This window comes from Siniperca chuatsi, linkage group LG8 (genome assembly GCF_020085105.1).
Source record: "Siniperca chuatsi isolate FFG_IHB_CAS linkage group LG8, ASM2008510v1, whole genome shotgun sequence".
Classification (NCBI taxonomy): Eukaryota; Metazoa; Chordata; class Actinopteri; order Centrarchiformes; family Sinipercidae; genus Siniperca; species Siniperca chuatsi.
Window position 1 is genome coordinate 19,129,518 of NC_058049.1, and position 25,856 is coordinate 19,155,373.

Genomic DNA, 25,856 nt, shown 5'->3' on the forward strand with positions numbered 1-25,856 from the left:
TTTGCATATGAGGCAAATGAACATGGAAAGCCGAAGGACACAAGTAAGCCAATATGCCAGAGATGCTACAGAACAGTGCTAACAAAAAGGCGCTAACACCACTAATATAGCAAAGCACCTGAGAGACCGACACCGGATCTGTATAAAGAATTTCTCGAGGTTGGTATTATTATTATACATTACTGACACTCTATCCTCCAATTTGATACTGTTAAGAGCTTTGACACAATCTGTATTGTTAAAAGCACTATATAAATAAAGGTGACTTGACGACTTCATGTCGATCCAGTGAGCACCGTTTTCGCGTGTGATGCACGCACGTTTGCGTTTAAATCTGTTCATCAAATAACGTTAATGTATTAACCAGCTTTTATGACCGATGAGCAATGCATTTGTTACAGTATATTTTAATCTTTGATAACAGTATGTATTAGGTAATAAAAATATAACGGATCATGTTAGCTCTGGTCCAATAAAAAAATATTAACAAATAGAACTTTGGATTTTAATTAGTACATGTATTAGTGAATGTTAGTTTAAATCAACTTTTAACTTTGATTAACAAATGTTTTGTAAGTATTTTTCATTGCTTATTCATGTTAACAAATATCTATTACCATTAACCTAAGTTCTTAGATTAGTTCATTCAGTTCATTTTAAAAGTGTGGTCAAAAACTGCAGCAACAGATTCCATTTAATTATTTTGTTTACAAATTTGATACTTGATGCATAAGATTCCACTGATTTTGTTTTTGCTTGAAGTTTAAGTATCTTTTATTGACATTGTGATTTGATTTTACTTGGAAATACAAAAGATTGCACTTTTTTTTTTTTTTACTTGCACTTTATTGGTTTTTGAATGTAATGCAATCTGAGAGGCTTTTGAACAAGTGCACTACCTCAGGACAGTTTTGTTAATGTAAAATATATGTTCTAGACTTGTTATATTTAGCTTTAAATAAAAAAATAACCCCTTAATATTGTGGCAGTTTTTTTCTCCGTGGTATCGAAAATGGTATCGAATATCGATATTTTTCAAGGTATCGTATCGAAGTTAGAAATTCTAGTATCGTGACAACACTAATATATATATATATCAATATTTAAATGAGCTGTTCCATGATATAAGATTGCATCTACATTTCTCAGTTTACCCAGTTTGGTACAGTATACAAGTGAAAATACATTCATATGTTATCTTTAATTGTGTAAAACCCAATATTTTAAGTTACCAAAAAAAACCTTCTATGAATACCTAAAAGCAGGAAGTACCACATAAAGAAGGAATCTGTGCATTAAAACATACATCTGTTGTGTATATAAGAGGGGGAAACTATTAAGCTACTCAGCCATGTAATTAATTTTATAGTGATTGGCTAATTTCTCCAATCTGAATTTAGAGTTGATGCCAGCTGGTGTACATGTGACAATTTATTTTTAAGCTATGGAAACACTGACATGTCCATCCCCATTACAATGTCAATTTTCATGCACTGTTCATAATAGCAAAACTGCATGTGCAGCACTTTTTGATATTTACTGCTCTGGGCTACACAATCTGATCAACTTGGTGGCTTCAAGTCTTAAGTCGAGTGTTTGGGCAATCAAGTCTTATGTAAGTCACGTGTCAAAGCCAAAAAATTCAAGTCAAGTCTCAAGTCAGGTGCAAGTCCTCATTTTTCAAAGTCAAGTCTGACAAGTCCAGGTCTCAAGTCAAGTATCAAGCTCTGGTTTAAATGATATAGTATGTACTTTCAAAGACAAAAGAAACAACAGTAGATGATTTGATGAACTGACTAAAAGATGGACTGGAGGAATGATTGCGAGTTTCTGTTCATGCCCTGGTTTTAGGTCTTATAATGGAGCTTATGCAGGGAAGTCTTTCCTACACTCTGAATTATCATGCTAATAAAGCAATTAAAATGTAAAATAGTGGAATTTAATCATAGATGTGCAAGGCAATGTAGACTGCAATTATGTCAGAAGTAATGTCTCTAGATTAAGCATGCGACAGCCCTCAGGTCACAAGTCAAAATCAGACTTGCTTTCCTTCAGATCTCTCTACTGCTCTCTCTCTCTTTTCTTTTTCAGTAATGTGTTAAAACATTGTGAATTGATGAAGATCTTCAAGCCCAGGGGCTTCAATTGTGCCCATAGATTATTCTTCCTTACTCCTGGTCAATATGTAGTTAATCCAGCATGAAATTATATTTTGTTCAAGATGAAAAAAGAGAGCACTTGTCATCATTTTTGAATGTTTGTGCCATCAAAATGTAAGGCTTTATAGATAAATACTTGCTCACAGCAGGGTTGGGTTTACTTTATTTCATAGCTGTCACAAAGCATTATGCACTCTTCCATCACCAAAGCGGATATGTTAAAGCTAATGGATCAACACTATCTAACATTTGGGGCACTACACCATCCAAAACTCCTGTCTATTTAACAGACTTAGTAACTTGGCTACATCTTATGGGAATTGTTTAATCCTTATAATTATTACTGTAAATGCTGGAAGTAGTAGTAGTCATAGTATTATAAACTTTAACATTTGCTTATTTAAATATTGCATACATCTATTGTTTAGTGAATATGATCAATTAATACTTAAAGTGCTTTCATAATTCAATATTTTACTGTCACTCACTTTAACAGCTTAAAATGTTGATCAATCTGGCAAAATTGGATATGCTTATTCATCCTATATACATGCCCATTTTGATTTGCAACAGACTCCAGTACTTGCTTTAATTATTTGGCCGTTCTGCTGGGGATCAGATAACTAATTGTAAAACTGAGATTTGTCTAGTCTACACAGAGTATTTCCTTTTTTGGTGTAAAATCACTTACTGTAATTTGTGGCTTCACTGCAAGTCTCTTCGTACACACACACACACACACACACATATATATAACATTTTTGCTTGTTTTTCTTGTATAAAATTATTTCTTCATTGAAATTAATTGAATTCATTGATAGCTGTAACCATCCCTTTTTTGTTTCATACAGACATATCATTTTCATGTATGGGGCCCATGTTATTATTTCAGTGCCCTCTATGTCACAGGCCTTATGTGTTGGCTGGCATATAATTCAGACAGATTATGTGTTTGTCAGACCCTGATGAAGAACTAGAGTCGATACACGTTGGTCTGCTTGATTGCCTATATGCTCGAAGAATAAATGTACAATAATATTTAATCTGAAGACGGAGTGCCTTGTTTTTTTCCCCCTGTTGTCTGCACCACTTCATATCAAGCCCCACTAAATCAGCGATCAGAGCCATGCAGCGCTTCCTTCTTCCATCGTAAACTGTACTGATAGTATTATGTTGCATAATGAGCATATACACATACATCAACATGGGCTTTGTTCAGCCCATGAGCCCATGCAGTCATTAGCAAAGCTGGAACACTCCAGGTGATTACATTATCCTTTTTACCCAGTATGTTACACAACACTGGTAATTTTAGCATTTATGTACACATTGTGTATACTGTATGTATCAGTATTAATTTTTTCTAGAATATCTGATATCAGTTGAGAAAAATAATGCAGCTAAGTATGTCTGTCCTGGGACTCTAGCAGTTTTTAACCTAGGCTTTGCAGTCGGTACAAGTCATCTGATAAGCCTAATCAACAGCCTAGAGAAGCCTAACATGCCATTTATCTGTATTATCATTCTGTCCGCCACAACAAACACACAATACAAACTGGCCAGAGACAGGAGAATATGAAGGGCTTTTCAGTGCTTATTGTAGCCCCTTGCCTTTCAATAACTAACAGCCAAAGTCTGCACATCCATTCCAAAGTCTTCTAGCAATCTAGCTGCTGACACTGCACAATAGTGTAGTAGCAAATGATAAATGGCTGGACTTTGCTGGACCCTATTGTATTATCATCTCTCCAGAGCATCAGGTGAAGCTTGTATAGACCCGAGGTGCTGTAGGATTTTCTTTATTTTTTAGGGTTGAAATGAATGTTAATAAACAGCCTCACCTGAGCACACTCACCAATCCTGTTTAACATTTAGTGATTAGGCAAGCTTAGCTGGTTAAGCCGAATCCCCAGCGTTATAATCCTTACTGTATTTCAACATATCAAACATTTAATTTCCAGCATAGGGCAAGATCTTGTGCAGCAATAGAATATGCACTGGAAATTCTATTTAACAGAAGGAATTTATATTATTATTTGCTGATGTTGGCACAATAACCTCATAGTAAGTAGATTCTACATGTACTGTATGTTTAGTACTCTTTACAGTCCCATGAATGTCAATGTATAGACTGAATTCATTTAACTTTTTCAATGTCCTCTCTCCCTTTAAGGACCATGTAAAAACAAATGTAGCCACATCAATAAATAATTACAGTGTTTCTTCGCCTACAGTACACAGTCCCTAATGAACAATGAACAAGAAGAAACATTTCAGTGAATGTTTGTGAATAATATCTTAAGAGGTACAGTAATATTGTAGAAAAATACACTTCAAATATACCATTACATAGAATTTGCTGTAACATCCCTTTTTCCTTTAATCAAGTGTAAGAAACCTGCGTACACAGTTGGCTTTGCTGAGAGAAGCAAGGACAGGAGTATTCAGGAGGCTCAACATGAAGCACCTGAAATCTCACACCCACAGCTTCTATACCTGCTCCTGGCACCGATCAAACCAGTACTTACAGCACCTACAGCACACCACAATTACTTATAGCTAGAGTCCAAAGGATTATGATTCATCATTTCAAACACAATGTCAGTCTCAAGTCCAAACAGCCAATAAAATGGCTGATCCTGCTGCTTTTCAAGTTTCCATTTTGCAGCGCCGAAACGCCATTTTAGTGAACTAGCAATCACAGTTTAATGGGTCGGCAAACCCTCCTGGCTTGAACTCAAAACTTCAGAAACAGTGTTTTACTGCCAGTCATACATTAATGGAACAGATGGCTCGCTCTGAAATAAAACAGCCATTCAATAGTTCAAAAACAGAATTAACTGAGGCTGGGAGAATATTTTGCATGAAGTGACCTGCTCAGCAGCATAGAAAGGCAATATACAGAAAACAGTACAAAAGTATTGCATCAGGAGGGGTGTACGATATTTCACTGGACCATGCTGCTTGGTATTTTGAGCATGTAATAGTAGGTTCAGCAAGTATGAAGGACATCAGGGGTTTTCAGCATGCTATTATTTAAACTGCAATACCAATGAATTTTATCCTGCATTTTTTCAAAAATCCCATCTATTTTCAACTAAACATCTTTCTTTCCACTCCTGCCCACTTCATCTATTGTCCCTGCTTAGCTTAGGAAGCTGTTTCCCCCACTGTATTGGAATCACTGCCAATTTCCTTTTTTGTGTGGATGCTTCCGTGTTCCATTCTGGTTTGCTTATGCCAAGACCAAGACCCCCATGACCCGGCAGCACAGGCCTATGATATGTGGACCATGTGTTAGTGCCAATTTTGCTTGCTGAGCTGAGCCACCTTCTTATGGGTTCATTTCCCACTATGTTAAGAGGATAGCTGCTGCTCTTAGTGGCCTTATGCATTGCATGCAATGCAGAGGAGATCTTTCTCTACAGCTGCACATCTGTTTAAAAAAGCTAGCGGGGGCTATCCCTTCAAATAGAAACTGAAGTTCAATCCAATAAATCAAATGACAATGGTTTAGCTCTCATTAATCTATCTTGGATATGCAATGTAGTTAAAAGGTGCATGCCAACATACATGTCAGAAAATATAACCAATCTTTTTTGTCAAAGCAGATTAGTTCAGCTCACGTCCCACACTATCAAGGGAGGCCATCTTTCATTGTCTTTGATTCTGCAATCTGAGCTTTGAAGATAGACATCAGTAATAGACCAACAGGCAATAATTTTACACCACGTTCTTGAACTCTTATCAGAGGAAGAGTGTGTCATAATAAATCTGAAATTCATTTCGAAGAAATTACCCTATGCCTCAGTATTACCTGTTAAGAAATTAAGTCACGCTAAGTGAGAGTAGATATTCCCAAAGTGTATCCAACCTTGGTTTAAATTTATCCTGGATTTAAAGGGATGAATAATAAGTCTGATCTGACTTCTGTGTCCAGATACTGGCGGGATGCTTATAGTAAGAGGAAGTTAAGTAGCAAACAGACACACAGTGATAGATGTGAGATCAATGAAGTAAACTAAGGGACTGTCATGCTCAGTTAATGTAAAAAAAGGGGGAAGGCTGAAACATTGTTACCACGAACAACTACAGTACACTGATGACAGTGTATGTGCTTAGTACAGATTACCGCCATTATGATTAGTTGCTATTTGTGGTTCTTGTAAGGGTGAAGGACAATAGCAATTACGGGACAGTTACAAGAATGGTGTTCTGTTGCTTCATCTTGGAAGAGATGACAACACAGCTCCAGTTCACCGGGAGAGCTGCTCCCCACTGAAAGGGCCAAAGCAATATACTGTATTTCTAACAGCTAAACCCAAGAAGCCATTAACAAATATTCTTCCAACATGAAGCTTACCTACACTGCAGCATGGCCTACCTATATCAGATCAGCCATTGCCTGAAACATCTGCGTATTGTTAACTGGAAAGTAAACCATCCATAGTATGTATGCTGTGTTCATGTCTGATTGTATTTTTCATGAATATGGGAAAATCTTTCAAATACAACCTCCCAATGGCAACAATTACATTTTAACAAGCTAATGTTGGCTTGCTAACATGCAAAATGTTACATGCTATATGTCAGCTTGTTCACATCCAATAGTTAACATTCATGTTAACAGCCAATTTGAGATGATGGCAGAGAAAGGTGTTAAAAAGCAAAGTTATGAATCATATTCACACTAATATTATACACATACAAGTTCTTTTTAAACAGAGATCCCGCAAAACTACTGTAAAGAAGACTCAACATTATGCCGGCTTTGCTTTTTTTACCCTGAACCAAACAACGCACCAATAATGCTGCCACAGTGTGTGATTTTAGATAGTTCCGGAAGCAAAAGAGGAGTGACATGTAACACAAAAGCGTTGGCATCTAGTGTGACGTATAACATCAGTGACATTGCTTTCTATACAATAATCCTCATTGTCTCCTCAATTTGCAGACATTTTCGGATGCTGTAGGTTAGCTGCTAACTTCTTCTTCTTTGAGTTAGCTGCTAACTGCTGCTAGCTGCTTTTTAAATCCCCCAGTGGTGGGTCCTACACATAACGTCATCAAAACATCACACGCCTGTCCCGTCCTGCCAGCTCCCCCATTTAACACAGAGGTCGATTTGGGTCTGTACTACCTCTGCTGCCGTTAAGCCGGCAGCAGAGGTTGTACAGAGGCTTAACATGCCGATGCAATTCAGAACACAATCATTGTGATGTGAAAACCCATGAAAATTAGGTCTTGAAAATAACTGGAATCACCCTTAGGGGTGGAGATTTCTTCTAAACAAACAAAAGTTATGTTTACATTCAGTGTTACGCACCAAAAAGCATTTTGTGTATCCTTGAGGTGTAATAAACTCAAGTGCATTTCCTTCCTCAAAAAAAGATTTTGTAAGCATTTTAAATCCAGCATTGTTAACATCCATGTGTATCAGCTTGTTGTCTTCTTCACCATTAGTAGGACTGTGTATTGCATCACCCACGTGTGCAAGACAAACAAAACAGGGACCCACTCGTAGAAAAACAGCTCCATAGCGCTACTAGAGGTCTGAAACTCCACAGGGAACCTTTAAGGCCAGCCATGGCATTTGAAGCCTAAACCACCTGGGTTGATTTGATTGGTCAATTTGTCTCCAACAAGCTTGCCTTGATTTCCATCCTCCACAAGACAAAGTGTATACAATATTTAAAAAAAAAGATTTGGCTGATGTTTACTGAGATGTTTGCTAAAACCTGTTCATACTAAACTATATGGTATGGTGTAACAGAAGAAGTACACCAGCCTGGCCACTGGACATATAGCCAAGTCTACCATGTTTATTAAACAGGTAGTATGCTCCATATTTAAATTCTGTGCTACTGAATGTCTGACAGTTGTCTTCATACATGGATGATGTGGATAAGGGCAGCAAATAATGGTCATTTTCATTATCAGTGAATAAATGAATCTGCCGATTACTTTCGTGATTATTCGATTAATCACTTGGTCTATAAAATGTCAGACAAGTTGACTTCAAATTCTTTATCTGACCAATAATTCAAAACCCAAAAGGTATTCAGTTAAATATCATATATGACAAAGAAAAGCAGCAAATCCTCATACTTGAAAAGCTTTCGCTTGAAAAATGATTAATCGATTATCTAAATCTAAATTTCTGATTAATTTTCTGTCAACTGACTAACTGATTAATCGACTAATCGTTTTAGCTCCAGCGTAAAAATCAATGTTTAGATCTGTGCTCTTCAAAACACAGTTGACTCAGATGAAGAAGTTGGTGCAAAAGAAAATGGATGTGATCTCCATCAAGCCATCATCAGTAGGCACACGCACATCCACAAATTCTTTGCAGGTGCTGGGCAACAATAATATGCACAAAGAGATCGAACACCTGAGGAAGACGGTTTGTGGTTGAGACATTGTTATGTCCATGTATAATAAAAGAAAAACTTGGAACAAGATTGCAGTGTGCAGTTTATAACATAACCCTTCAGAGTCCCCGAGGGCAGAGGGATAGTGACTGAGGAGCAGAGGCAGCTGTTGATGATAAACAACTGCTCAGAGACTGAGCCACCCAGGGTCCATATCACAGATTTATAATGAATTCCAAAAGCTAAATCACATTTCAAAGTTTGGTACTTATCCCATGCCCTGAGTTGAGGAAGTGGCTGTTATGATGAAGAGACTTGGCGTCTTTCAAGTAGAACCCTTCATTCACCAAACTGCAATTTCTTCAAATAAACCCTCCTAGCCATTGTCCAGAGACAATCGGCCGCCTTCGTGCTTTTTATTATTGTATTGCACTTCTGTCACCACCTACCCATTTCCACGCACTCTTTCAGCGAGATTGTAGCCCGTTGATTCACACAAGATATGATGCAATTTCCTGCATCGTGCCTCAACGTGTTTCTAAGATACAGCTACAAAACCCGTTTAACCAGCTCTGCGACTTCATGGGTAGTGCCAAGATCTACACTCTGTGCATGCCTGCCCTGGCATGTTGATAACACTGTATAATAATCAAAAATGTCAAACTATGGTATCAATAATCCTACAGTGTATGTACATCACATGGGCCAATTTTCAACTTAGATTAAAGCTGATTTGTAAAGCATTTTCTGTTCCAAATTATGAAATTAGGAAAAGTAAATACATAGGCAGAAGAGCTCCTGCAAGAGGAGCTGATGTTTTACTTTTATGCCTGCTAATTCCTAAAAATATAATTGACCACTTTTGCTTGGTTTATTTTTGTAAAAGGAGACAGATACCACTGGGCGGCACACAAGGGCTTGCAGCTGAAAACTCCCCCCCACTGCCAGTTCCTCCACCCCACTATGGCTTAATACTCATTCTTACAACACTGCGGCTCTTAGTGCCCAACCAGCCAGGCCAGGGTGGGGGTGCACTGCAGCACAGAAGGCTCACTTCAACAATAGTGACTCAGATTTCCCTCTATTATCTTAGAGGAAGGACAACGATTTTGTTTTAGGCTTTTTCTTTGACATTGGATAGCATATGAAACTCTGTAGCATTGAGTATATTAAATATTAATTTGACAGCTGAATTAAATTCACATGATAAACCTCCATTATATCTTAGCATATTTTAGATTATGGACAGTTGGGTACTGTACTCATATTTTGAGCAATACCGAAAGATGCATGCTGCTATATGGTCACCATTCTGTAACTACTAGACTGTGTGCTTGTCTATATGTGTACGCCAATACAGGTATCTGGATTTACGCATGTCTGTCTGTCTCTGCTATCAAAACAAAATCATATTGCCTCTCCTTCTAGACATAAAGTTGCCCATGCAGTTTGCTGCTGAAAGAGGTCTTCCAGCTTGGAGGTTAATCTGGGATTTGTGCGGCTGTATGAATCAGCATTAAGCCCCTGACATTGACATAATAGTGAGGTTGCGTTCTCAGACACAGTTTAACAGAGTAATGGAGATCTCATTGCTGATGTCCATGGAGCCCGTCTGGAAGAGGCCAGATTGCTGCAGGACTCAGTCTGCTGTCCTCATCAGTCCTGCTATCAGGCTGGACTGATGGAGCTGACCCCCATCCAGTATCAGCCCCAGACCTACTTTTCTATTCCCCTAACCCTTTACCATCACCTGAATAATGGGGAGAGGAGAGGATCTTACTTCTCCTTAAAAGTGAAAATACAAATATATATGAGTCATTTAAGGATTTGACACTAATGTCGTATTATTTCCTCAAAGAAAGATGTGTGAATAGTGTAGATAAAAATGTACAATTATAGCAAAGAAATTGCAAAGTGATTTACTTACTTTACTTGCAATAAACAGACACCAAACAGACATTTTATCTTTGCATCTTAATACGTATAAGTTCCCCTTGCCCTGTTTTATATTTACCATCACTACTGCTCCTATGATAAGACTTAGCATTCATGTAGCGAGAGAAATATGTTTGATCAGTGTAAATCATACCACAATAAACACCACTGTATGTATTTGGAAGAAACTCCACTTAAAATTATGAACAGATGTGACTGGGAAGGTCTTTCTGGGTGGAAGAGCTCAAACTCAGAATTAATGCTGAGGTGGTTCAGTGGGGGGGGGGGCAGCGATTTTCATTTCCAGAATCAATTCAGTCAGCACTGTGGAGAGATCATGAACTTGTGGACAATTATCCCACTGATGACAAGAGTCCAATCATGTAATGGTGTTTCATTTTCTTTCACTGTGAAAAGCCTCAAAATAAAACCCATAATCACTCTCATACAATAACAGCCTAGCACCTTGTTTTCCTGAATGGTCTTCTAAATTTACCATGAAGGTTAAACTGGACATTCTCACCCTTATTGTTTTTATTTGTCATTTCTGTGAAAGGAATGGGAATCATTTTTTAAACGGGGGAACTAAAGCATTAACAGGCTTTAATCAAACTCTAGACACACAGCTCACTATACAACACAAATCAGTTCAAAAGAAGAGGCGCTGGAGATATATCCTCTCCTAAAACTCTGACTGAAGTGCACCGACTGAAAAACATGCTCATGTGATCAAAGTGGATGGCATCAAAAATTAAAAAAGGTTTGGTGCCACAGGGGGGTGCCATTTGGGAACTGCCAAAATGAAATTCTGTGCCCCTACAACAATATTTTTTTCTATTTAAGTAGAAATGTGTACTTAAAGGGCAATTTATTGCTGTAATTTATATGTTTAAAACAATAACTTCATTATAAAATGTGATACAATATGTAATTACTTAAATGTTGTGTGTTTTGTATGTATTCGTGTTTTGGGTAGTATGCCAGGAGCAAGCAATCTGTTTGTCTGGCATTCAGGTTAATATAGCATAAAGCAGATAACTTGCTGATCGCTTTCCCATGCAGTGTTCTTTGGTGATGAACTGCAGTGTTGTTGGAACACAGGTGATGTGATTTTATCTTTTTTTTGTGATTATTTTGTGTATTCTGTATTATCAGTTCTGGTTGTGTTATAGGCTGTTAATTACCTAGAGGTACCTTAATTTGTTGAAAATCTTGATATTCATTCTTGTACTGTCTTCAGTCTGTAAATCTATCTACCTGTACAGTAGCTGTAGTACTCATGCATGTTTTAAAGTAACTCCACCTAAAACCAACCATAAAAATTCAAGAACTACATTATTCAATTCACATTTGTTACAGTTGCCTAATCGTCCTGAACAAGAGTTACCCCCAAGAGACAAGCCAGTAAGAATGAATTATACTTTGTAAATAAAAGTAAAATGTAATTTAAAAAAACAGAAAAAAGGAGTCACTTTAGAACATTTTGCAGACCAGTGGACATCTGCTATTGAGTTTGTGAGATCTGATAGCCAATGCCCCTAGCTTTAATTAGCTCACAACACTGGGCATGAACATTATACCAATTATCTTTCTTCAGGCATCCACTGGGAAGAAACGTTACCCATGGCAGGTTCACTATAGGGGACGCTTTGGCAGCTGCACGTCTAATTACACCTATGGGGAGAATCTCATGGATATCAGAATGGTCCAATTTATGCTCATACTGGGCAATTAACAGCCCCTGTATGCCCACGGCAATGACTGAGCATTTAGTTTTATTAAAAATACACAATGTACATGTGTCGTGCTTAGAAATGTATTCTGCGGGGAGTTACGCCTCCTATAGGAAGATTTCTGTGGACAAGTGTGACACATGAGGCTTAACCTCCTCTCAACCCTGTACTCCGCATGTAGTGTTTAATTGCATGAATATTTCAACAGTTGCTGAAAGTCCTTTCACATGTTGTATCAGCAAGATCGCATGTTTTTAGATACCCACTTGAATAATTCATTTTAACACACAATTTTGTGCAATCTTCTCTGTTTCATGCAGTGCTTTGATATTGGAAAGCCCATAAGACAGATTGATAGGCTTTTCCTTTATTAATAACTCATGTTATCCAAATTCTATTAATGAAGTTGATCTCTTTTCTCTTTGTAAAATATGAAACAGTAGCCACACAAACAAAGACACACACTCATGCATATGCTAAAGTGAGTGGGCCACGCACAGATATTCACTCTCAAAAGGTCAGTAGAAGATCGGTCTGTTAGACTTTTCAAATTGCCTATTTGGCCAAATAAACAACAGCATGGAAAATGAGAAACACAGTATGTCATATTTCCATATACCACATGTAAAGCTGTGAGTTGAAATGTGAGCTAAAGATTAGACCTATACACTGTTTTCAATACCTTTCCATTCAAAGCAATCAGAGATTAAATTTTCAAAAGGTCAGCTAGAATAACACAGCCCACGGCAAACTTGAGGCACACCGTTTCAGGAGGGCTTATATTCAATAATGTATGAATGCATGCTGTTTCATTAAAATATACCCCAATTCAGCGATGTCTTTGATGAATATCCCATTACTGAGATAACCCTTTTATGCAAATAAAATGTCAGTGTTTTGACTGTTTTTTGGCCAGAATTCAGAGTGAAATGATTCAGTGGCCATTTTTTAGCTGGGCAGCTTTGAGCCCAACTGCACCCCACAGTTAGCCTGCTCCTAGTAAAACAAGATAGCACTCTGGAGCTGTTTCAGCATTACTAATGATTATTCTGTGCTTTGTCATGCACTTGCATGCAAGAATGGAACAGTCACTAATTCATGATAAAGCTCATACATAATATATGTCTGTTTTTCTTTGACATAATTGATGACTGTCTAACTGCAGTTACTGCAAGTCAGTACATATGTGGTGATAATCTTCATGCTTTTTATTTTATTTTAGGGTTATTAAGTAACGTTTATCAATATATGACTTACTTTTTACAGTGCACTATGTGATATTCCCCTGAGGATATTGATGTTTACCATTTCTTCAAGAAAATATTTTCCAGTGTACTTTGCTTTAGGTCCAATGGTATGTCAGTTTACCCATATGGATAAGCCTAATTTTTATTTAGCCTTTCAGCTGCCATGCTTGGATGAATGAAAAGAAAAGCCTCTGGGATCTCAGAATACAAATGAGACTGAAAATACTTCGACACATGCCGTGTCAGAAATTATAAGTTTTAATATTTTTCCTTTCCAGTTTCCTGGTGCCCCCCTAGACTTCAGATTACTGACAGTCCACATCATATTTCCAGATTTTGAGTGAGAGCAAGGTTACAGGCCTCATTTATAGAAGATGACCAAAGGTGACATCCCTTTGATAGAGAGGGTCATGGTCTCACCTGTTTCCTGCTTCCACATGGCCGCTTGCCTTTTTCAGGAGCTGTAGGTTTTTTTACACACCTGTCTTGTGCGTATAACCGCTGACACTGAGGCCACTGGCCCTTACTTGTTTGTTTTTAAAGCAGTTGCCAGAGTTAAGTGAACTCTAACCACTGAATAAACACAAAGTAGATGCAGATGCTGTAAATATTAGAAGCAAATGTCAACATAAAACGTACAGATGCTACTATAAACTGAAACTTACTAATATGTTTATATTTTTGATAAAGGTGTGCATAATAGGGTGTCTACTATACAATATTATCACATGTTTAACACTGAGACATATATGAATTAACCTCAAGTTCATCCAAGTAACTTTCTTGATTGGTCAACAAGAAATTGAAAATGCAAACTACACAATACCTGATTGCTTCATGGTCAATTAGGGCTTAGGGGGAAGGCAGATGAGATCAATGTGTTCTTCCAGAGGATTTAATGGAGAATTAAGATATGCTAGGAAATGTCCAACATCTCCCACCATTAAAAACTTTGGGGCTTGAGTAGGGAGTCTGTGTGTAAATAAAAGAGGGCAATAATAAGCTCCCTAGTCCTGATAATTGCAGTCAATTTAGCTATGAGTAGATGTGAGGGTGAATGGAGCTGGTGTTATCTACATGGGACCAGCCTGTGATAGTAACGCAGAGTCCCAGGGTCCTGGGAGACTAATAACACAGTAGGATTACTGAGCGCTCACTCTGCTTGCACCAAGGACATTTGCCAATAACAACTTTATCTGCCTCCTCCATGTGCCTTGGGTTCTGGCATTTGTAACTGCTGGAAATTAAGAATCGCTTTGTTTTGTCTCCAAGCTGAGGATTGCTGACTGTGGCTGTAATCAAAAAAAAAAAAAAGATTCTTTAAAAAACCTTTTTTGATAAAACCTTGAGCAATTTCATCATGTCACTGTCATTTTGTCGTATCCTTATCAGTTGATTAATCAGGGAGAGTTGTTAGCTGAAGACAAACATTTGAGGTTTCGTGGGATTTTCTGTGTTTCCATAAGACGACTGCAGTCATCCTTCACAGGGATGTCATTATTACACCACCTACTAATTTATTAATGGGGATTGACAAAGGCCTAAAAATCTCCCATTATAATCTACAGTATGTGGTTATGTGGTTTGGGACAGAATACTTCTTACCACACCAATAATCAACATAACTTTAACCAATTTGAGCTGAAATAATTATTATTAGTTATTTAGTTGATTCAACAGAAAATTTATCGGCTACTATTTTGATCATTGGTTAATGGTTTCAGTCATTTTCCAAGCAAAAATCTCAAATATTCTGTGCTTCCAGCTGTATGATAGTAAATCTATCATACGTATATTATATATTTTTGGGTTTTGGACTGTCGATCAGACAGAACAAAGAGTTTGAAGACACCAACTTCAGTCTTGGAAATTATAAATAGAATTTTTCACTATTTTCTGGCATGTTATAGACAGTACGATCTATTAATCAATTAGTCAAGACAATAAGTTAATTAGTTGCAGCCTTACAGCATCCATCTCCGAAATTCAGGACTCTGAAGGTTATTTCCATCATGCTGTCTTAACCCTCTAAATAATTTGTGTAAAAACACAGTCTACTCTAACAGCCATATACTTCAGGTCTTCAAATGAAATAAGCACACTGAGAATTTACATTGAAAATGGCAATAACCTGATCACATTTCGTGTGAAATACATCAACATGACAATTTTTTGCTCTTGTTGCATGTCTGCTTTCCACTTTCTGCTACTCATCAGGTTCCATGTTGAATACTGGTGCCAAAGAACTAATGCTATTTCCTCATACATGAGGTAAAAATGCAGATGTTCCGCCTTTAATTTGTGCCATTGTGCCACACTGCATGTTAAGAAAAATGTTGCCCCTCTGCCCTGAAATGAGCCAGATGCTCCTGACATTGCTGCACCATAGGGAACACCTGACATTAACACAGTGTTCTTCAGGGCTGTGTTTAATATGTATAGGAGCCCTTTTCTCTTTTAGCAGACAGACCCCTCATTGGTGTGCTTCACCGTCTCACTAGCTTGAAGATATGAATTCAAACACTGACCCCCATCTAGTAGCTAGCATGCACACACCTGAGGTGATGAAGTAAAGCACAGACAAAAATGTTTTAAAATGCTGTCAGGTGGGTTTAAAATTGTTTAAACATACTCATCGCTCTCATGTCAATGTTGGTGTAGAGTTCAAATCATGTACTCAGCCTTGTTCCTCCCAGGCTGAGCTAAGTTTACAACTTAATTGCTGCCTGGGGCTCATTTCGTCTAGCTAAAGGATATCAAAAGGGATCTCAATGGACAGGTCTCAGTTTTTGTTCCACAATTAGTTTCCATAGAAACCAAAGAAAATGCAGGTGCTGTTGTACCCCATTTTCTGGGAACACACAAAGCAGATTGACTGGTATCTTTGTTGTTTTTGTTGGCTTTATTTGGTCTTTACCATTGAATTCCAGCAAACAGAATTAGCTAGGATGTGCCCCTGTGTAATCTTAAATAGCCAAATTACTTAAGGTGCCACGTGTGAAAGATAATAGCAATCCATTATATATGTGGCAGTGAGATGTTTGAGTACAATTCAGTTAAACCACGATCCTTACTGTTTTCCCAAAAGACAATTTGCTAATTTGCAGTTAAGTCTATTTGACATACACAACTGCCATAAATGATTGCAAGGCTACACTAGATGTGAGCTTAGTGTGTGGTTAGGCTTCCATGTCACTGGCTGAATAAGTTACTTTCAATTACAGTGACATAAACTGTCTTAAAGATGATAAGAACCTGAGCATATACCACTGAATAAAGTGCTGGAGGTTCACACAGTAACGTATAAGCCACTCTTTGTCTCACACAGACAGCGCAGTGAGAATTGGTGCTTTTTGTCATGTTTGTAGGCACAGATTTCATAGTAAGGGCATTTGTTAAACTGCAGACCTCTTCCAGCAGTATATAAATAGCAGTACATTAAAAGGCAGAATGTAGCAATTGAGTGTGGGCATTTATATTACATGTATAATATTAATGTTTGTACCTGCTTCAAACAAGACCTGTCACCTCATGACAGTCTGGTCTACTTAATAGCCCAGAATCTATTACTCACTGTAACCTTCCAACCTGCTCAAACATCAGCAATTAAAAACAGACAGCATGTGGGTTCAGAGCAGCAGAGGAAGTACAGTTAGCAAAGGGAACGGGGCTGAAACTTAGACCCAGAGGAGCTGCTGTAAAGTGAAAAGCATTGTACAGATGTGTTACATAACAGACATGAAAGGGTGGCATGAAAGAGACATTGTATGATGGCATGAGAAACACAGAGATGTGAGTCGCGACTGGCTTGCCCAATCTTAGAGCTAATGGGGGCCTGAATACTGCAGCTCGGTGGCTATTTCAGTGCTTGTTCCCATCTGGGATGGGTCTTAGCAACATGCCATAGGACATTATTTCACGCATCACTGAGCTGCCTTGAAACTAATGCAGCCAGTTCTTGATTTTTTGGCTTCTGCAAAGCCAATTTTTTATAGAAGATTTTGATACTTTGTCGCTAAACCGTGTAACCTCAATGTACCTTGTATAAACCTGTGGGCAAATTAAAAACACAAACATTACAAACTTACAATGAAGATTCTTGTTATTCATTTAGTATCAAAAATAACTATGTGGTAAAAGCACAACACTGGAGACTGAATTCTCTACTTGCTGCATGTGGAAACCAAGATAATGTGAATTAGCATTTTACAGGTCCTTTCTTTAAATTGTGAATGCCATTATAACTCTGGAAAACAATGGACCTTTAGGAACAATGGTTTCAGCACAGTATCTACACATAAAACTAAGTTGAGACCTGTAATTTATGCTTGTAATTGTATGCTGTCTTTTCCAGTCCCGATTACCCCATATGAGCCTGCCTAAAATGTGATGCTGATCTTTTGCCTTTGCCCAAAACACTATGATATTTTTATTGCACAGAATAATTACTAGTGTTGCAAATTGTAGATATATAGTTATTTATTCTGTGAACTGTGGTCATTATGTTATTGTCATAATGTTCTTTATCTTGACAATACTCATTAGCTCCATCCTGATCCACAAAGAGAGATCCAGGGTGTTCTGCTTGTGTGCATACAATCACTGCAACCTTTTAATATGGTTGTAAAAAATAAACTGGAAATCCCAGTATGAGATCATAAGACAAATGTCTGAAATAGTCAGAAAGGATTTAACTGTTTCAGTTTCCTACACTAAGCCTATGATTATAAATCTAAAATTGTGCATAGCCATTAAGCTTACTTCACTCTAAATACACAAAATAAAATATAACCAACATTATGACATCCTAATTATAGTTTATTTATATATTAAGTGTGTAAGTGTATTGGGAAACAAACTGATATCTGGTATTAATAATACTAACACATAGTATAGGTTGTATTATCAATTGATATCTACCTATATTTATATTGATAACTGTTCTAATTTGACCGAATGGAGAACATGTTGAAATTTTAATGCTGCAATAAATGTTTACAAAGGAACCGAGAGTTCAACCTTTCCTGATAAACCTCTCACCTTTGCAACACGGAATAACCTTTCATCAGAAGAAGGCACTTAGTAACATGGCTGCTCTATGAGAAATTATACATCACTTGTGTATTTTTCTCTGTTTTCAAGAGGTAAAAGTATAAAAAATAAAAATGCTACGGCTGTAAAAGATAAGCCTGTTTTAGATAAAGAATAATTTTCTTGCCGTGTTCTTGGAAATGGACCAAGGCTAGCTTAGCTCCAGGTAACTTAACATTACTTGCATGTAAGTGGGTTTCGAAACAGAGATACACACAAACACATAGTTATACACCACAAAGTAACCACATAACAGAAAGAAAATCTTGGCATCCCCTTCTGCTCTATTGTGATGCAACTATTACCCTGACTGCAGAAGTAGTGTTTGCTTTAAATGTTCATCATTGTGCCAACATAATTAGCCGCTGGTCCAGTGTAACACCCCGTGTCAAATGAAGAGCAGGACTTTCCAGTGGAGAGTGATTGCACTTGAAAGTCTGGAAGATCGCCATGTATAAGCATAGCCTCAGACGAAATTTCCCGGTTGGCAAACTTGATATTTGCTATGCAATTGCCTTGAAGGTTATGAAGATTTAGCAGAGAAAGTTGTGATTGTTGGACAGAACATCTGACGTTTGTATGAAACTCCACTCACATACTGTAGTCTTATTTGAATCCATAGTGGACATTCACAGCCACGCAATATGCCTTACCGAGACTCAGGGAAAGAGAGGCTTGATGAAGTTTTAAATCTTAATGCCCTTACTTGTTTTGTCATTTAGGAGTGGACACATCAGCAGATAATGACATTAAAATAAAATAAGACCCCACACAAGTCCCCACTTACATCCTCGTCATTTTCTTCACCACAGACATTTGTTCAGACCCTTGAGATTTCAAATCTCTCAAGGCCTCATTCATTAAATTAATTGTTAAGACTCAGGCCTGCTCTTTCCTATGATAAAGGGAATTAGACTGTCAAACAGCAATATCCATTTGCAGTGTCTCCCTCTATTGATTTTTGATTTTTGTTTTGAGACACAGACGACAGATTGCGTCTCTGACTGAGAAAACCAAACTGTCTCGGAATCATCTGGGATACATTTACCAACTTCTGACATGGTTATCTCTATATACTTCCATTTCTCTCAGGGGAAATCAAAAAGAGGTAGACAAGAATGATTAGTTGAAATTATTCAATAACTCCATTTTGGTTGACCAAAGAAAAGGACATTAAACTAACTGGGGATTAAGGCATACATCTGTGATGTGATCCATGAGTTGCATTCACTGTCAGTTGACTGTAGTGCAGAACCTCGTGACCTGGGTCCAAATTACTGTCTGGCATAAATATTGATCAAAGAGGCAGGCGCTTCCACAGGCTGACAGAGTTTAAAGGCAGGACAGGCCAGACAAAGAGAAGTGGACAGCTAAGCAGATAAATATATATGTGTGTGTGTGTCCCACAAACAAACACACACACACACACACACACACAAACTGCATTGCGAGTTCAACAAGATAAATAACACTTCAATTAGTGCAGGAAATATTGATTGCTATGCTTTTCTTCATGTGCCCATTGTGAAACAGGACTCGCAGAGCACCAAGCAGATATGGAGAAGGTGAAATCGAATTTTTTTTAAAAAGGTAAAATGTGTGACAACACAGCATTATTATAAAGTACTGTAGTGCTGCATAGATGCCCTGGCTTACAAATCTTGTTCTTCAGATGTAAGAAAACATTTGTTTGGTACAAACCCCAACAAATGTCACATCATCATGATTTTAATTTGTTTTTTTCAGAGAAAATGAAAATTCATTACATGCAATTAAAATAATTCACCAGAGTAACCAGTTTCATGTTTATTAATCTGAAACTGTTTTGGAGACTACTTTTCATAGGTCCCACCCTTACATCGACCATCAGATTGTATGATTTATACTTATGAAAAGCATTCCATGTTCACTGCCGCCTACATTTTGCTCTGTATGCTTTTTCCGTGACTATTTTAGCAACACAATTATTAATGTGACAGCAGTGTTTATACGTGTCAGCATAAATTATTGACATTTGCACGCGCTCAGCTATAAATAGTGTTGCGGGAGAAGGCTTGATGCCTTTATCCTCCGACAGCCTTTCCATTGCTGTCACTGGCCACTCTGAGTTTATACAGTATAATAGTAAATGGGCATACGGACAAAAAGTGCTTCTCTCACACTATTCATCTGTGAGGCAGGTCAATCTGTGTTCTGTCTGTGTTACTCACATTTATTACCAGATTACTGTACCTCCCACAGATGGGATAAACTAAACTTAAATGTGTCTTGAACTTATTTTGTACATACTTTACATAAATAAATACAGTACAGTATAATAAAATTAGAGCTGGAACGATTTGTCGATGACTCAATTAACCGAAAATGAATTGGCAACTATTTTGATAATAGATTAGGCTAATCATTTGAGTCACCTTTCCAGCAACAATCTCAAACACTTGCTGGTTTTAGCTTCTCAAATGTGAGATTTTCTTTGTCAAATATGACAGTAAAGTGAATATCTTTAGGTTTTCTACTGTTAGTTGGACAAAACAAGCCATTTGAAGATGTAATTTTAAGCTCTGTAAAAAATTGTGACTTTTTCTATTTTCAGACTATTTAAAGGCAAAATGATTAATCAATTTATCAAGAAAATAACTGTCAGATTAATCAATAATTAAAATAACTTAGTTTTACAATAATGCAAAAAATGCATTTTGCTTAACCATAACCCCAGCCAGATATATTAGCCGATTTTAGGCTATCACAGATATATCATATCACCTGTATGTCGACTGATAAGTAACAAGCCATTGCAGTGCAGCAATTCCAAAGATATGTTTGATGTGTATCTGAAATAAAAAAACAATCCCACAGTAAGTGTGTGTGAAGTCCAGAAATGTTTGAAGACATATAAAATAATAATTTGAGTCTGATATGGTTTTTCCATTTAACCCCCCCCCCCCAAATAAACCAGTTTAATACTAAAAATTATTAAAATGACTACACAGCTACTCCTCTTGAAAAATCCAGAATCTCTAAATATGCAACAATAACGCAAAAGTTTCAAAACTGCTGAAGTCTCCAACTTCACTGAAGGTCCACTCTCAGTGTATGTGCACTGAAGGTTTCAAGTTTCCACATCACACTAGTGTAAGTTTCATACTGGACCCTGATTGGCTTCCAGTTGTGATGTCACAAAAGTATACTCTTATGTATCTTAAACTCAGATTTAAGGTGAGCACAGAGAAACTTTCTCCCTTCAGCAGATGAATTTTAAAACAGCCTTCATGAGAAACTCTGCACAAACATCATTTTGCACAGTGAAGGTCAAATATCCAAGAAATAATAATAAGAAAAACACATTTTAGAGTGAAAGGGGACTTTTGAACTGTCAATGACAAAGTGATGAGATGGTATAAAACTTGAAATATCTGGGGACCATGAAATTTCATTTTGCTCTTAACGTTTGATTCCAGACAAGGGAAAGGGGAAATTCTGATAAATACAGTAGCATCCAAATGAAGAAAAAGATATTTAAATCACTGGTTCTCTCTTTCCTTTTCATCTCTTTCCCTCAAACCTTTTCTGCCTTATCATCCATCATCATGTCATTTATTTGTCTCAACCTTTCTTGTTCGCTCTGTGCTTCACTCCTCTGCTTTTGCTTCCTACTCACTTCTGCAGCCTTGTTGAGTGAACTCAGTCAAAGCCTGGGGACCTCTGGAAATCCAAACAGATTAGAGAGTAAGAAGGACCTCTGAGATCCCAACTTTTTATCCTCTCTAAGGTTGATAAATGTCAGCCTTGCTTTTAACTGCGACAATGATATACATTCCATCAGACCTATTTATCCACTGAGATTCATTTGTAATGGTGACCATATTTGAGATATTTATCACAACTACTACTGGTTTTCAAAACGGATTACACCTGACATCGGCTTTCTTCCAAAAAATGTTAACAAGCCCTTTCAAGCATTTTCCCTCGACTACAATTACGGGTCTACTGGTGAGGATGGATGCCGTATCAGCGGCTGCAGTGACAGGCTATGCTGAGGAGCTGCATGTTGTAATGGTCTACTATTGCTCAGTGTCTGTAGGAATGAGAGAGCATGCCATTAGCACCACAGGCTGCTCCATGTTGGTGTCTCCAATAATGGGTCAATCAATGGGAACACAGGACTCAGGACTCAAGAGCACAAAAACGAGGATTTGTAAGCATTAATGATGTCCATCCAAGGCTCTCGGACAATAAGTAGGCTGTATGTTTTCACACTGTAAATATGTAATAGACCCTTTAGTATACAGTATACAGAACAGTGCACATGAGTGTGATGTTATTGAAGATACATATCTAGACCTATAAAAATAAGAGCTTTTTGTGGTATTACTAGGAGGAATTCTGCATTGCGGCATTCATATTTCTGAACAACAGTCTACTGAGAGTGCCAAACAGAAGCTGAAATCTAAAAAGATGTGTCCATACGCTGCTTTTCCATTAGGAAGGGAAAAGGTTTTGAAGGATAGGCATTCGAAACTCTCCACATCCAAGAACAGATCCCAATTATAGATCTGGGCTGTTCCCGTCTCAGTCTGCTTTCCTTCAGATCATACTCTGGAGTGCATGCATTTTCTCCCTCAGCAAAACAAACACAAAACACATTCACATTCTAAACTGCTCGCGGTGAGGACAGCGGCAGCCGGAGAGAGGAAGAGAGAAGGACTATTTGAAATCATGTCAGTATGTTCTAGTTGGGAGATAGGTTTACCCAGAGCTCCCCGGCATAGGGGGGAGAGGCCCACTGCAAGGATGCAACCTCAAAGTGAATAACTGTGTGAAACTACCATCTGTTTACTCCGACGCATGAATTCTGGACTTTAAAAAAGGCTTATTTTAAGAGCAGGATGTTGTAGGCTTTGATGTTGATAACATGCTTATAATGCTTTAAAAATCTGAGTAAATATACTTTGCCTGAATGATGTATTGACAGACAGTGCTTCACTGCAAAATAACAGAAAATGCAGAATAACAATGGATTTTTATTATTATCTGGCTTATTTCTGTACTCACATATTTCCTGTACAAAATCCACTGGCCATCCTTGTTACACAGCATTGCTATATTGGTACAGCGGGAGCTTATTTAATTTGAAATATAGTGTATGCTGTCGAGATCTCTCTGGTGCAATGAATGAGTTGAACAATTAGTTTATAAACATAGCAGATCTGTGTCACCTCCCACTGGTAGGACCGGACACCAAATATCATCATATCATAACATCCATGTGTCAAGTAGAACTACAACAACTAACGATTATACCCGAAAAAATGACCATCACAAGTTCCCAAATCCAGAGGTGACATCCTCATCTTACTTTTTTTTGTCTGAAATTAGGTATTAATTTGACAATAATAGAAATTAGGGAAAAAGCAGGAAATCCTCACAACTTTTGCTTATTAAATGACTGACAGAATATGACAATTATTGGCAATACATGTTCTGTCAATCCACTAATAGTTTCAACACAAATGTCAACAACAGCTTGCATCATGCTAACACATTAGCTTCAGGTTAGGTTTCAAGGTTTGCAGATAAGCTTAAGAGTTTATTGAACTAAGTGCAACAACCAAATCACTGGGCAATCAAAGGGAATTCAGACCAAATCAAGCACCAACACACCACATAAAGCAGGCCTCATGTCGCCTGTGTCTACTCAAAGCACCACTGGCTTCTTGCAGTACATCAACATGATGTACTGTGACATTATATTGGCATGTCACAATACAAAACAGTCAGAAGCACATGTGCGCAATTTACAAAATAATTCAACAATAGTGCAACATAAGCACAATATTGCCAAATGTATAAAAAATAAAGATTTACTCACCATTAAAAAAGATGAGTGGTGGTAAGTGTCAATGTTGAACCGTTTCAGGATTACATCCAACATTTCTCACAAAGGTCAGCTACACCTACTGGGCCCTTTCCCTCTGAGATGTACGGCTCCTTGATGTTCAGTGTCAAAATGTTCTGATGTTCTGCCATTAATATGCAGCATCTTCCTTGGCGCTGTACTCCTATCAGTCTTAATCCCCATGTAATATACTCCCAACGAAGTGCCTTTTACCTGTGTGTAAACGGGCTCGTTGTAAATAGACTTGATTTGGCGTCAGTCTGAGGATGGGACCTGTCGTGGTCAACAGTCCCGGGAGAGAAACAGCCTGGAGGTGAGGAGGAGGGCGGTCGCTGCACCTGACCAACGCTAGCCGCTAAAGTGTTAGCATCTCTGTCCTGAACTAGACTGATTTTCTTCACTTGTTGCACCCAACAAACACCTGTTTCCCGAGGAGCTGCAGAATATATTCTCCGGACTGTTGTACTGTTGTAGACTTTTGGTCTTTAAAACAACTTTCAATGCCGAATTTTGTTTTTTTGTTTTTTTTCCATTAGCTAGTTTGAGCCATGTAGACGCATAAATTAATTAATCCACTTCCGGTCATCAATTAACACAACCCACAATCTGAGGATCCGCTTTGACGCCCCCACCCCCGAATATTTTAGTACAATATTTTAGCATTTTATTTTATTATATGTATCTATTGTGTATGTAGCCTATCTGAAATGTGCATTAATTAATTCACATGCTTAAGTACCTAGCTTTGGGTGGGCATCAACATGGAGTGATTTTGACTGTGGTTTGAGTACAGAAATGAGACATACACAAAAAAATATATTTTTCAATGGAAATTCTTCATCAGATGTTGCTTTGAGGGCCAGTTCTGTGTAGGAAACTGATATAAAAATAAACAATGTTTGCTTGGAGCAGGACTTGAACAGGACTACTGTACACTGGCTAAAAATTGCCCAAGATGTTTAAAAATAAAACATCAGCTACATTGAGTACAATAAAAAATCTAAAATTTATTAAACTGCATGCTATATAATAAGAAAAGTGTTGATTGTCAAAATGCCAGTAGTGTTTTTACTTGGACAATACTTGTCACATCACCTGTGATCACTAAACATATGCTTAAGAGTTAGTGGAGCACCAGGGTGACCTTTCCAAATGGACATGTCTGTTTTCATCACTTGATTATGGAGATCTTAAGAACTTGTGTTGACACAATTAAACCTCCACCTTTAAGCATATGATGGGGAAAATATTAATCGGATAATAACTCAGTATATACACTCAAGCAATTAATTTGGAAAATAGGGAAAAACAAATACCACATCCAATTTAAATATTGTTTCAGCTTAAAAAGTTTATTGTACATTAACAAGCTTGCCTGGAAGCAAACTAAGTAAGGTCATGTGAATTTGATAATTGAGGGT

At 37.6% G+C, this 25,856-nt stretch overlaps 1 protein-coding gene across 1 annotated transcript in view; it reads right to left on the bottom strand.

Annotated features, from left to right (window-relative positions):
- Nucleotides 1–24,940, bottom strand: part of nlgn3a (neuroligin 3a) — a 187,053-nt gene extending 162,113 nt beyond the window's left edge. The window contains exon 1 of the mRNA XM_044205312.1: nt 24,409–24,940. The gene's annotated coding sequence lies outside the window, so the exon portion shown is untranslated. The remainder of the gene's footprint in view (nt 1–24,408) is intronic.
- Nucleotides 24,941–25,856: the final 916 nt, after the last annotated feature.